The 14,696-nt window shown below is 41.5% G+C and overlaps 1 protein-coding gene across 9 annotated transcripts in view; it reads left to right on the top strand.

Moving 5' to 3' along the window:
- Zpbp (zona pellucida binding protein) overlaps positions 1-14,696 on the top strand; it is a 195,698-nt gene that overhangs the window by 69,226 nt on the left and 111,776 nt on the right. The gene's annotated exons all lie outside the window — the stretch shown is intronic.

The following is a 14,696-nucleotide window of genomic DNA, read 5'->3' as shown; positions in this document are numbered from 1 at the left end:
CATCTATTATCCTTTGTAGGGCTGGATTTGTAGAAAGATATTATGTAAATTTGGTTTTATCATGGAATATCTTAGTTTCTCCATCTATGTTAATTGTGAGTTTTGCTGGATATAGTAACCTGGGCTGACATTTGTGTTCTCTTAGGGCCTCTATGATATCTACCCATGATCATCTAGCTTTCATAGTCTCTGTTGAGAAGTCTGGTGTAATTCTCATAGGTCTGCCCTCATATGTTACTTGACCTTTTTCCGTTATTGCTTTTAATATTCTTTCTTTGTTTTGTGTGTTTGGTGTTTTGACTATTTTGTGTCTGGAGGAATTTCTTTTCTATTCCAATCAATTTGGAGTTCTGTAGGTTTCTTGTATATTTATGGGCATCTCTTTTTTCAGGTTAGGGAAGTTTTCTTCTGTCATTTTGTTGAAGATATTAACTGGACCTTTGATTTGGGAGTGTTCACTCTGTTTTATACCTATTATCCTTAGGTTTGATCTTCTCATTCTGTCCTGGATTTCCTGGATGTTTTGGGCTTGAATCTTTTTGCATTTTACATTTTCTTTGATGGTTATGTCAATCTTTTCTATGGTATCTTCTGCCCCTGAGAGTCTCTCTTCTATCTCTTATATTCTGTTGGTGATGCTTGTGTCTTTGACTCCTGATTTCTTCCCTAGGTTTTTTTTTTATCTCCAGGGTTGTCTCCCTTTGTGCTTTCTTTGTTGTTTCTATCCCATTTTAAATTCTGGAGAGTTTTTTTCAATATCTTCACCTGTTTGGTTGTGTTTTCCTGTAATTCTTTAAGAGATTTTTATGTTTCCTCTTTAAGGGCTTCTATTTGTTTTTTTGTGTTGTCCTGTATTTCATTTGTTTTTTTTCTTCTTCAAGTTCTTAAGAATTTTTTTGCATTACTTACTATTTTTATTAGAAATTTTTCTTTATTTACATTTCAAATGTTATTCCCTTTCCCAGTTTCCTGTCTATTAGCCCCTCTCCCCTCCCCCTCCCTCCTCAACCCTCCCTTACCTCCAACATTCCCCTGAACTGGGGGTCCAACCTTGGCAGGACAAAGGGCTTTCCCTTTCACTGGTGCCCACACAAGGCTATTCTCTGCTACAATTGCAGTTGGAGCTGTGGGTCAGTCCATGTACAGTCTTTGGGTAGTGATTTAGTCCCTGGAAGCTCTGGTTCATTGGCATTGTTGCTCTTATGGGGTTGCAAGCCCCATTCAGCTCTTTCAATCTCCTTCCTCTAATTCCTCCTGTTCTCAGTTCAGTGGTTTGCTGCTAGCATTGACATCTGTATTGGACCTGCTCTGGATGTGTCCCTCAGGAGAGATCTATATCCGGTCCCTTTCAGCATGCACTTTTTAGCTTCATCAATCTTATTTCATTTTGGTGGCTACATACATATGGGTCACATGTGGGGTAGGCTCTGAATGGCCATTCCTTCTATTTCTGCTCTAAACTTTGCCTCATATCCCCTCCTATGGATATTTTTGTTCCCCCTTTTAATATTCTTTCTTTGTTTTGTGCATTTGGTGTTTTAGCTATTATGTGACCAGAGGAATTTCTCTTCTGGTCCAATTTTTTTGGAGTTTTGTAGGCTTCTTGTATGTTTATGGGCATCTCTTTCTTTAGGAAAGGGAAGTTTTCTTCTATAAATTTGTTGAGAATATTTACTGGCTCTTTAGGTTGGGAGTCTTCACTCTCTTCTTTATCTATTATCCTTAGGTTTGATTTTCTCTTTGTGTCCTGGATTTCCTGGATGTTTTCGGCTAGGAGCTTTTTGCATTTTACATTATCTTTGGCGGTTGTGTTGATATTTCTATGATATCTTCTGCCCCTGAGAGTTTTCTCTCTTCTATCTCTTGCATTCTGTTGGTGATGCTTGTATCTGTGGCTCCTTGTCTCTTCCTTAGGTTTTCTATCTCCAGAGTTGTCTCCCTTTGTGCTTTCTTTATTGTTTCTATTTCCATTTTTAAATCCTGGACGGTTTTGTTCAAAACCTTCACCTGTTTGGTTGTGTTTTCCTGTAATTCTTTCAGGGATTTTTTGTTTCATCTTTAAGGGTTTCTACTTATTTACTTGTGTTGTCCTGCATTTCTTTACGGGAGTTATTCATGTCCTTCTTAAAGTCCTTCATCATTATCATACAATGTGATTTTCAATTTAAATCTTGCTTTTCCTGTGTGTTTGGATATCCAGTATTTTCTTTGGTGGGAAAACTGGGCTCTGATAATGCCAAGTAGTCTTGGTTTCTGTTGCTTAGGTTCCTGTCCTTGCCTCTAGCCATTGGGTTGTTTCTGGTGTTTGCTTGCCTTGCTGTTTCTGAGATTGGCTTGACCCTCCTGTAGGCTTCTGTGTCAGCAATTCTGTAGCACTGTTTTCCTGTTTTCTTTCAGTCTTTTCTGAGAACAGGTGCTCTGCTCTCAGGTGTGTAGGCGCTCTTGGTGACTATCTTTCAGCTCTAGGTGTGGGCAGGAATCAGAAGTGTCCTGCCCCTGATTGCTCCTAGGTTCTTGCACCCAGGGGGCACAGTTGGCACTAGGCAATTCCCTCTTGGATCTGAAATGTGGGTAGAGGGTAGTCTCCTCTCATTTCTCAGTAGTTTCTGCACTTCTGAGGGTCCAGCTCTCTTCCCCCACAGGATTTGGGTGCAGGGAGCTGTGTGACCAGTTCAGTTCAGTTCCAGTGGCAAGCCTGACCCAGCAGGTTCCTGCCACTGACTGTTCCTGTATTCCTGTGTCTAGAGGCACTATGCAGTTTCCTCTTGGACTAGGGATATGGGAGAGGCAGACAGAAGTGGTGGTCTGTCCTGAGGTCTCAGGATTGTCTGAGCTTCTGGGTGTTCAGCTCTCTCCCCCATGGGATTTGGGTTCAGGAAGCTGTTGGATCAGTTCAGCTCCTCCCTCAATTTTCATGTGTCTTGTGTTTCTTTATTAGAACTCGTACATGACGATTCAACCTTTGGGCTTATTTTGTCTCTCTTATCACATGTATTCTTTCAGTGGAAGCATTTGCATTTTCAATGTTTATGGGGGAATAAACCGTAATATACTGAAATATCATTTGCCTCCAGTGTGACATTGTCTCAGAGTGAAACTCAGTTGAACTCTCAACTTCAGCATACTGTGCTTGATCTCTAACACCACTCCAAAGGTAGAATACTGTCTGTGAAAGCAACCACAACCTCTGGGTATGCCAGCTCTGAAAATAGAGGAATAGCGAGTTAAAGACAATCCCTCCTTCACCTGCAGTGCTTTGGAGGGATGAGGCTGTACAGTATAGTGTATAGTAATATATTAGTCCCTAACGACACGAGGAAAATAAGCAGAAGACTACTTGTGGTTAGTCCTGGAGCAGAGGGAAAAGTAAGAAGGGCAAGGAACAGGAAAGGTGGAGAAAGGAGGGAGATCTGGCAGCTCGGCTAAAGGGAAATGAAAAGAGAAGACAGGTGAATAATGCAGTCGAGCTACCTAAAACAATTCCAGACCTCAAGAGGCAGAGAAGGCCGAGCATCAACTCTGGGGCAGCCAGTGTTCTTGGAAAAAGTTAAAAAAGAAAGGATCAAACAGGGAACAGGACATGGTAGATCTGCTCTGCTGAGTTGGAGTTTACCCCAGAGTGTGTTTTCTTTCTTGCTACTGAAGTGAATGCTTTTGTGCTAGCATTCACTGTGTAGGACGGTTGTTCTCCAGCTATCAGGGTGTGCTGTAGAATTTGCACTGGTTCCTGCTTGGATGCAATCTGCCTTCTTTTGTTATTCTTTTGCTCAGTTTATCGCACTAGCTGTAGTTGTAGAATCTCCATGCCTCGATCCTGTTCTTAGAGGGAAGCCACCTGGTGTTTGGCTCTTGAGCATGGTGGGGACTGCAGGTCCTTGTAGATGTTCTTTTTTTTTTTTTTTAACTTGAGTATTTTTTTTTTTATTAATTTGAGTATTTCTTATATACATTTCGAGTGTTATTCTCTTTCCCGGTATCCGGGCAAACATCCCCCTCCCCCCTCCCCTTCTTTATGGGTGTTTCCCTCCCAACCCTCCCCCCATTGCGGCCCTCCCCCCAACAATCACTTTCACTGGGGGTTCAGTCTTAGCAGGACCCAGGGCTTCCCCTTCCACTGGTGCTCTTACTAGGATATTCATTGCAATTTATGAGGTCAGAGTCCAGGGTCAGTCCATGTATAGTCTTTGGGTAGTGGCTTAGTCCCTGGAAGCTCTGGTTGCTTGACATTGTTGTACATATGGGGTCTCGAGCCCCTTCAAGCTCTTCCAGTTCTTTCTCTGATTCCTTCAACGGGGGTCCCGTTCTCAGTTCAGTGGTTTGCTGCTGGCATTCGCCTCTGTATTTGCTGTATTCTGGCTGTGTCTCTCAGGAGCGATCTACATCCGGCTCCTGTCGGTCTGCACTTCTTTGCTTCATCCATCTTGTCTATATGGGTGGCTTTATATGTATGGACCACATGTGGGGCAGGCTCTGAATGGGTGTTCCTTCAGTCTCTGTTTTAATCTTTGCCTCTCTCTTCCCTGCCAAGGGTATTCTTGTTCCCCTTTTAAAGAAGGAGTGAAGCATTCACATTTTGATCATCCGTCTTGACTTTCATTTGTTCTAGGCATCTAGGGTAATTCAAGCATTTGGGCTAATAGCCACTTATCAATGAGTGCATACCATGTATGTCTTTCTGTGATTGGGTTAGCTCACTCAGGATGATATTTTCTAGTTCCAACCATTTGCCTACGAATATCATAAAGTCCTTGTTTTTGATAGCTGAGTAATATTCCATTGTGTAGATGTATCACATTTTCTGTATCCATTCCTCTGTTGAAGGGCATCTGGGTTCTTTCCAGCTTCTGGCTATTATAAATATGGCTGCGATGAACATAGTAGAGCATGTGTCTTTTTTATATGTTGGGGCATCTTTTGGGTATATGCCCAAGAGAGGTATAGCTGTATCCTCAGGCAGTTCAATGTCCAATTTTCTGAGGAACCTCCAGACTGATTTCCAGAATGGTTCTACCAGTCTGCAATCCCACCAACAATGGAGGAGTGTTCCTCTTTCTCCACATCCTCGCCAGCATCTGCCGTCACCTGAGTTTTTGATCTTAGCCATTCTCACTGGTGTGAGGTGAAATCTCAGGGTTGTTTTGATTTGCATTTCCCTTATGACTAAGGATGTTGAACATTTCTTTAGGTGTTTCTCAGCCATTCGGCATTCCTCAGCTGTGAATTCTTTGTTTAGCTCTGAACCCCATTTTTTAATAGGGTTGTTTGTCTCCCTGCGGTCTAACTTCTTGAGTTCTTTGTATATTTTGGATATAAGGCCTCTATCTGTTGTAGGATTGGTAAAGATCTTTTCCCAATCTGTTGGTTGCCGTTTTCTCCTAACCACAGTGTCCTTTGCCTTACAGAAGCTTTGCAGTTTTATGAGATCCCATTTGTCGATTCTTGATCTTAGAGCGTAAGCTATTGGTGTTTTGTTCAGGAAATTTTTTCCAGTACCCAAGTGTTCCAGATGCTTCCCTAGTTTTTCTTCTATTAGTTTGAGTGTGTCTGGTTTGATGTGGAGGTCCTTGATCCACTTGGACTTAAGCTTTGTACAGGGTGATAAGCATGGATCGATCTGCATTCTTCTACATGTTGACCTCCAGTTGAACCAGCACCATTTGCTGAAAATGCTATCTTTTTTCCATTGGATGGTTTTGGCTCCTTTGTCAAAAATCAAGTGACCATAGGTGTGTGGGTTCATTTCTGGGTCTTCAATTCTATTCCATTGGTCTATCTGTCTGTCTTTGTACCAATACCATGCAGTTTTTATCACTATTGCTCTGTAATACTGCTTGAGTTCAGGGATAGTGATTCCCCCTGAAGTCCTTTTATTGTTGAGGATAGCTTTAGCTATCCTGGGTATTTTGTTATTCCAGATGAATTTGCAAATTGTTCTGTCTAACTCTTTGAAGAATTGGATTGGTATTTTGATGGGGATTGCATTGAATCTGTAGATTGCTTTTGGTAAAATGGCCATTTTTAATATATTAATCCTGCCAATCCATGAGCATGGGAGATCTTTCCACCTTCTGAGGTCTTCTTCAATTTCTTTCTTCAGTGTCTTGAAGTTCTTATTGTACAAATCTTTTACAAGCTTGGTTAAAGTCACACCGAGGTACTTTATATTATTTGGGTCTATTATGAAGGGTGTCGTTTCCCTAATTTCTTTCTCGGCTTGTTTCTCTTTCGTGTAGAGGAAGGTACTGATTTATTTGAGTTAATTTTATACCCAGCCACTTTGCTGAAGTTGTTTATCAGCTTTAGTAGTTCTCTGGTGGAACTTTTGGGATCACTTAAATATACTATCATATCATCTGCAAATAGTGATATTTTGACTTCTTCTTTTCCGATCTGTATCCCCTTGACCTCCTTTTGTTGTCTGATTGCTCTGGCTAAAACTTCAAGAACTATATTGAATAAGTAGGGAGAGAGTGGGCAGCCTTGTCCAGTCCCTGATTTTAGTGGGATTGCTTCAAGTTTCTCTCCATTTAGTTTAATGTTAGCAACTGGTTTGCTGTATATGGCTTTTACTATGTTCAGGTATGGGCCTTGAATTCCTATTCTCTCCAGGACTTTTATCATGAAGGGGTGTTGAATTTTGTCAAATGCTTTCTCAGCGTCTAATGAAATGATCATGTGGTTTTGTTCTTTCAGTTTGTTTATATAATGGATCACGTTGATGGTTTTCCATATATTAAACCATCCCTGCATGCCTGGGATGAAGCCTACTTGATCATGGTGGATGATTGTTTTGATGTGCTCTTGGATTCGGTTTGCCAGAATTTTATTGAGTATTTTTGCGTCAATATTCATAAGGGAAATTGGTCTGAAGTTCTCTTTCTTTGTTGGGTCTTTGTGTGGTTTAGGTATAAGAATAATTGTGGTTTCATAGAAGGAATTCGGTAGTGATCCATCTGTTTCAATTTTGTGGAATAGTTTGGATAATATTGGTATGAGTTCTTCTATGAAGGTCTGATAGAATTCTGCACTAAACCCGTCTGGACCTGGGCTCTTTTTGGTTGGGAGACCTTTAATGACTGCTTCTATTTCCATAGGAGTTAAGGGGTTGTTTAACTGGTTTATCTGTTCCCGATTTAACTTCGGTACCTGGTATCTGTCTAGGAAATTGTCCATCTCCTGTAGATTTTCAAGTTTTGTTGAATATAGGCTTTTATAGTAAGATCTGATGATTTTTTGAATTTCCTCTGAATCTGTAGTTATGTCTCCCTTTTCATTTCTGATTTTGTTAATTTGGATGCACTCTCTGTGTCCTCTCCTTAGTCTGGCTAAGGGTTTATCTATCTTGTTGATTTTCTCAAAGAACCAACTTTTGGTTCTGTTGATTCTTTCTATGGTCCTTTTTGTTTCTACTTGGTTGATTTCAGCTCTGAGTTTGATTATTTCCTGCCTTCTACTCCTCCTGGGTGTATGTGCTTCTTTTTGTTCTAGAGCTTTTAGGTGTGCTGTCAAGCTGCTGACATATGCTCTTTCCTGTTTCTTTCTGCAGGCACTCAGCGCTATGAGTTTTCCTCGTAGCACAGCTTTCATTGTGTCCCATAAGTTTGGGTATGTTGTACCTTCATTTTCATTAAATTCTAAAAAGTTTTTAATTTCTTTCTTTATTTCTTCCTTGACAAGGTTACCATTAAGTAGAGCATTGTTCAATTTCCAAGTGTATGTGGGCATTCTTCCTTGATTGTTATTGAAGACCAGTTTTAGGCCGTGGTGGTCCGATAGCACGCATGGGATTATTTCTATCTTTCTGTACCTGTTGAGGCCCGTTTTTTGACCAATTATATGGTCAATTTTGGAGAAAGTACCATGAGGAGCTGAGAAGAAGGTATATCCTTTTGCTTTAGGATAGAATGTTCTATAAATATCCGTTAAGTCCATTTGGCTCATGACTTCTCTTAGTCTGTCTACATCTCTGTTCAATTTCTGTTTCCATGATCTGTCCATTGATGAGAGTGGGGTGTTGAAATCTCCCACTATTATTGTGTGAGGTGCAATGTGTGTTTTGAGGTTTAGTAAGGTTTCTTTTACGTATGTAGGTGCCCTTGTATTTGGGGCATAGATATTTAGGATTGAGAGTTCATCTTGGTGGATTTTTCCTTTGATGAATATGAAGTGTCCTTCTTTATCTTTTTTGATGACTTTTAATTGAAAATTGATTTTATTTGATATTAGAATGGCTACTCCAGCTTGCTTCTTCTGACCATTTGCTTGGAAAGTTGTTTTCCAGCCTTTCACTCTGAGGTAATGTCTGTCTTTGTCTCTGAGGTGTGTTTCCTGTAGGCAGCAGAATGCAGGGTCCTCGTTGTGTATCCAGTTTGTTAATCTATGTCTTTTTATTGGGGAGTTGAGGCCATTGATGTTGATAGATATTAAAGAATAGTGATTATTGCTTCCCGTTATATTCATATTTGGATGTGAGGTTATGTTTGTGTGCTTTCATTCTCTTTGTTTTGTTGCCAAGACGATTAGTTTCTTGCTTCTTCTAGGTTATAGCTTGCCTCCTTATGTTGGGCTTTACCATTTATTATCCTTTGTAGTGCTGGATTTGTAGAAAGATATTATGTAAATTTGGTTTTGTCATGGAATATCTTGGTTTCTCCATCTATGTTAATTGAGAGTTTTGCAGGATACAGTAACCTGGGCTGGCATTTGTGTTCTCTTAGGGTCTGTATGACATCAGTCCAGGATCTTCTGGCCTTCATAGTTTCTGGCGAGAAGTCTGGTGTGATTCTGATAGGTCTGCCTTTATATGTTACTTGACCTTTTTCCCTTACTGCTTTTAATATTCTTTCTTTATTTTGTGCGTTTGGTGTTTAGGCTATTATGTGACGGGAGGTGTTTCTTTTCTGGTCTAATCTATTTGGAGTTCTGTAGGCTTCTTGTATGCCTATGGGTATCTCTTTTTTTAGGTTAGGGAAGTTTTCTTCTATGATTTTGTTGAAGATATTTACTGGTCCTTTGAGCTGGGAGTCTTCACTCTCTTCTATACCTATTATCCTTAGGTTTGATCTTCTCATTGAGTCCTGGATTTCCTGTATGTTTTGGACCAGTAGCTTTTTCGCTTTACATTATCTTTGACAGTTGAGTCAATGATTTCTATGGAATCTTCTGCTCCTGAGATTCTCTCTTCCATATCTTGTATTCTGTTGGTGAAGCTCATATGTACAGCTCCTTGTCTCTTCTTTTGGTTTTCTATATCTATGGTTGTTTCTATGTGTTCTTTCTTGATTGCTTCTATTTCCAGTTTTAATTCCTTCAACTGTTTGATTGTGTTTTCCTGGAATTCTTTCAGGGATTTTTGTGACTCCTCTCTATGGGTTTCTACTTGTTTATTTATGATTTCCTGGAATTCTTTCAGGGATTTTTGTGACTCCTCTCTAAGGGCTTCTACTTGTTTATTTATGATTTCCTGGAATTCTTCAGGGATTTTTGCGATTCCTCTCTGTAGGCTTCTACTTGTTCTCTAAGGGAGTTCTTCATGTCTTTCTTGAAGTCCTCCAGCATCATGATCAAATATGATTTTGAAACTAGATCTTGCTTTTGTGGTGTGTTTGGATATTCCATGTTTGTTTTGGTGGGAGAATTGGGCTCCGATGATGCCATGTAGTCTTGGTTTCTGTTGCTTGGGTTCCTGTGCTTGCCTCTCGCCATCAGATTATCTCTAGTGTTACTTTGTTCTGCTATTTCTGACAGTGGCTAGACTGTCCTATAAGCCTGTGTGTCAGGAGTGCTGTAGACCTGTTTTCCTGTTTTCTTTCAGCCAGTTATGGGAACAGAGTGTTCTGCTTTCGGGCGTGTAGTTTTTCCTCTCTACAGGTCTTCAGCTGTTCCTGTGGGCCTGTGTCTTGAGTTCACCAGGCAGCTTTCTTGCAGCAGACAAGTTGGTCTTACCTGTGGTCCCAAGGCTCAAGTTTGCTCTTGGGGTGCTGCCCACGAGCTCTCTGTGGCAGCAGCAACCAGGAAGATCTGCGCTGCCGTTTCCGGGAGCTTCAGTGCACCAGGGTTCCAGATGGCGTTTGGTGTTTTCCTCTGGCATCCGAGATGTACGTACAGAGATCAGTCTCTTCTGGTTTCCCAGGCTTGTCTGCCTCTCTGAAGGTTTTGCTCTCCCTCCCACGGGATTTGGGTGCAGAGAACTGTTTATCCGGTCTGTTTCCTTCAGGGTCCAGAGGTGTCTCTGGCAGGGGTCCTGCCGCTCCTGGGCCCTCCCCCACGGGAACCCAGAGGCCTTATACAGTTTCCTCTTGGGCCAGGGATGTGGGCAGGGGTGGGCAGTGTTGGTGGTCTCTTCCACTCTGCAGCCTCAGGAGTGCCCACCTGACCAGGCGGTGAGGTCTCTCTCCCACGGGGTCTGGGAGCAGAGAGCTGCTGCGGGCCGTGATCCGAGGGTGTGGTACTCCCGGTTAACACAGGGAGTGCCCGGTCCTAGAGGAATTCTGCCTCTGTGTGTTCCGAGTTCACCAGGCAGGTCTCTTGCAGCAGAAAACTTGGTCTTACCTGTGGTCCCAAGGCTCAAGTTTGCTTGGGGGATGCTGCCCAAGAGCTCTCTGTGGAGGCAGGAACCAGGAAGATCTGAGCCGCTGTTTCCGTGAGCTTCAGTGCACCAGGGTTCCAGTTGGCGATTGGTGTTTTCCTCTGGCGTCCGAGATGTGTGCAGAGTGCAGTCTCTTCTAGTTTCCCAGGCTTGTCTGCCTCTCTGAAGGTTTAGCTCTCCCTCCCACGGGATTTGGGTGCAGAGAGCGTAGATGTTCTTTATTCAGCTGAGGACATTTGCCTCAGCCACAAGTGAGTGACTCTTGACCTTGTCCTTTCCCTTAGTGATGTGGTCACAAGCTGGAATCTCTTCTATTGTCACTGAAGAAGATGGAGTCAATTCTCCTTAATCATGCCATGCTGGTCTTTTGATATACTGCTGGATTTGATTCCATATTGTTGAGTTTTTTTGCATCTATGTTCATAAGAGTTAGTGGGCTGAAGTTTCCCTCTTTTGATGCATTTATCTGAGCTTTGTATCAGGGTAAGCCTTTCATTCTGAGGTATCATTAGGTAAGTAATCCCAATGTATTATCTTACTCTGGAGCAAATAGGTCTGTTTTCTAGGATATAGTGTAAACATTGGTGCATTTTTTTATTTGTACATTTTTTCTTTGACGTTTTTATAGTACGTGTAGCGTACTCTGATTACTCTTCCCCCAGCCCCTTTCTGAGTTCATTCCCTCCCATGCCAGCTCTCATTATTCTGTAGGTATTTCTTTCCCTTGTTCATTAATTTTAATTTGTGACTCACAGTTTAACTAGAGCTGTAGTGTGGTCTATGGTTGGAGATGTCTTTACAAGTTTGGTTTGCTCACTAGCCGCTCTACAACTAGAAAACATCCCTCTGCATTTGCTGAACTCCCCTAGTTAATAATAAACCAACAGCAAATGGGAAGGCCCTGTGAGCCCTGTTTCCCTTCCACAGCTGGGACTAGAAGAGCTTGTCTTGTGTGAATCTTGTGCCAATGTACACAACTGAGTTCATGTTTTCCAGAAGAGCAGTGATTGCTCTTAACCTCACAGCCATCTTTCTAGCTACCACTGTTTATAATTTTAATGATATATTATTTAATTTAGTATATTGTTCCTTCCCCTTTTAAAAATAGAATTTGCTCATATTTTTTCAAGTTTCTTTTATATAAGCTTCGTTTAAATCAGTCTGTGTAGGGCTCTGGCGCCAGGGACGGAGGGGCTCTTCATCGTGATCTCTTGCTCAGCTAGGTGCTCAGGTTCAGGTGAGGGGAGAGGGAGCAGCTTCCCAGCCCCCAGCTGCTGGTCCTTCTCCTTTGTGCCTCTGCCACTTGGGTTGCTTGGGCCAGGCTGAACCAGCAGGAGACTGACTAGCCAGCGAGGGGTGCAGGGGAGAGCAGATCTCTTCCCCAAGAGGCAGTGTTACAGCTCTTATGACAGAAGTTCTCAGATGATGATTAATTCCTGCACACCTTTAATTCTGAACATGTGAACATGACTCTTAAATACAGTTTTTGGGATAGGTCTGACAGCAGGTACTTCCTATTGGTTTGGCCTGAGAGCTTGGGAAGACCTCATCTACATATTCTGGAGCATGGTCCTGTTTCTATGACTGATCTGTCATCTTCACCTGTGGAGGAGGTGCTTGGGGAGTTGTCCTATGTGACTGATCTTCTAGAGCCTTGGTAACCTGTGGTCACGTCCTCACATGTGGAGGAGGAGCTTGAGTAATTTTCCTACATGACTGGTCTGTCTCAAACCTTACTACAGGGGTCTTTGTGGGGCATAGCTACAAGAAGCCCTGATATCTCGACTAGGAATCAGGGTACCTTTCACCGCCTGCTGCCCCACAAACCTGTCTCTTTCTTTTGTCTAAAAATGTCCTTATTGTTATTCTTGTGTGTTGGTCTATTGCGTGTGGGTTTATGTGCCACAGTGTGCACATGGAGGCCAGAGGACTGGACTCTTCGTGTAGGTCGTACTCTTGTTCCACTTCTACACAGGTCCTGGGAACACACTTACATCTCATGTTTCTTTTTTCTATTGAGCCTTTGTTTTAAGAAATCGTAGATTTCTCATGTTGAAAAATACTAGATTTTGCTAGTTTTCTTATAGTTCTCTTGATTTTTTTCTTCAACTAGTTGTGTGTGTGTGTGTGTGTGTGTGTGTGTGTGTGTGTGTGTTATGTGAACATTTTGGGGACAGATGTTGACCCTGGGTGTCATCCCCTGTCACTTTAAAAGTTGTTCTTTTGCAATGGGATCTCCTGCTGCACTTGTACCTTGCTGTCTTCCTCTTTTGACCAGCCAGGACATGCCTCTGCAGAATAGTGCTGACATTGCAGATTCATGTTACCATCATGAGTCCTCTCCATTGTTCCCTGAACTTGAGTCTTCACTTCCAAATACATTTACTCATGTTGTCCAAGACATAGATAAGAGGAATTCTTTATTTTTTATTTTATTTTTTTATATCTTTATTAACTTGAGTATTTCTTATTTACATTTCGATTATTATTCCCCTTCCCGGTTACCGGGCCAACATCCCCCTAACCCCTCCTCCTCCCCTTCTATATGGGCTTCCCCTCCCCATCCTCCCCCCATTGCCGCCCTCCCCCCAACAGTCTAGTTCACTGGGGGTTCAGTCTTAGCAGGACCCAGGGCTTCCCCTTCCACTGGTGCTCTTACTAGGATATTCATTGCTACCTATGAGGTCGGAGCCCAGGGTCAGTCCATGTGTAGTCTTTAGGTAGTGGCTTAGTCCTTGGAAGCTCTGGTTGCTTGGCATTGTTGTTCATATGGAGGCTCGAGCCCCTTCAAGCTCTTCCAGACCTTTCTCTGATTCCTTCAACGGGGGTCCTGATCTCATGTCAGTGGTTTGCTGCTGGCATTCACCTATGTATTTGCTGTATTCTGCGTGTGTCGATAAGAGGAATTCTTAAATCTTTGTGAAGAATCAGTACAATTGTATTCTTTCTTGAATGAAAACTCATCCTTTCTTTCATTCTGATTTCTATTATGTATGAGAGAAACATTGTTTCTTCTGCTTCTTTTGTGTTCATGTTAGCTGCAATATACTTTACGCATTCTTTTCTTGTATTCTGTGTTTATCCTTACATTTAATATAGGTCTCTATGGAAAACTTGCCCTCTGGCCTTAAAAATAAAATGATAAATTCTATCTTAGTTCTTAGTATTGTATATCCCTTATATGTGACAAATTACTTGTTTTTTCTCCTTTCTGGATTATTTCTGATGTTTGATTATAGCATGTTTTACATAGAAAGGAAGGCTCTAGTTGCTTATGTGTGAAATTTATGACATGTTAGATTTGAGGGTATTGGTCATAATTTACTCAAATAAAGTACTCTTATGGGTGTTGATGTATGTGTTGTCCCTCGGCTCTCTGTACCTCTTCACCTTCATTCACTTCTCCTCCTCCTCTTTTTCTTCCTTCTCCTTTTTTAAAAAAAAAGATTTATTTATTTAATGTATATGAGTACATAGTAGCTGTCTTCAGACACACCAGAAGAGGGCATCAGATCCCATTACAGATGGTTGTGAGCCACCATGTGGTTGCTGGTATTTGAACTCAGGACCTCTGGAAGAGCACTTAACTGCTGAGCCACCTCACCAGCCCCCTTTACTTCTTTTCTTCTGATCAGAGTTCAGTGACATATCTTTAGGTTCCCCAGCTGTTTCTCTACACTGCTCAAATATGTCAATTTTTTTTTCAGTGAATTCCTTTCAGCTATAATTCCATGCCTTAGTTATTTGGTAGCTTTTTATAATTTATTTCTTTATTAATATTCTTTTCATGGCAACATGTTCTGTTTTCTTTCCATCTTTATCCATTATTTTCTTCAGCTCTTTGAGCATTTTAAACATTCTCAGAGTTTTTTGTACATTAGCCTAGTGTTTTCTGTGTCAGGTAAGCCATGGCTTTTCAGAGACATCAGAGTTAGTAAATGCATAGACAATTAAACAGCTCCAAGCAAGACTGTTTGGAAGATTAATTAACATAGGGTTTATTTGAAAATAGTCTGAATGGCTAAATATTTCCGAATAGGAAAATAGTTCAATGGCTAAAAGTATGTAAGTAGTATTAATGGGAAAATTGTCAAGATTACTATTGGCT

This window comes from Rattus norvegicus, chromosome 14 (genome assembly GCF_021556685.1).
Source record: "Rattus norvegicus strain SHRSP/BbbUtx chromosome 14, alternate assembly SHRSP_T2T, whole genome shotgun sequence".
NCBI lineage: Eukaryota > Metazoa > Chordata > Mammalia > Rodentia > Muridae > Rattus > Rattus norvegicus.
This window is presented reverse-complemented; position numbering and strand designations above follow the sequence as displayed.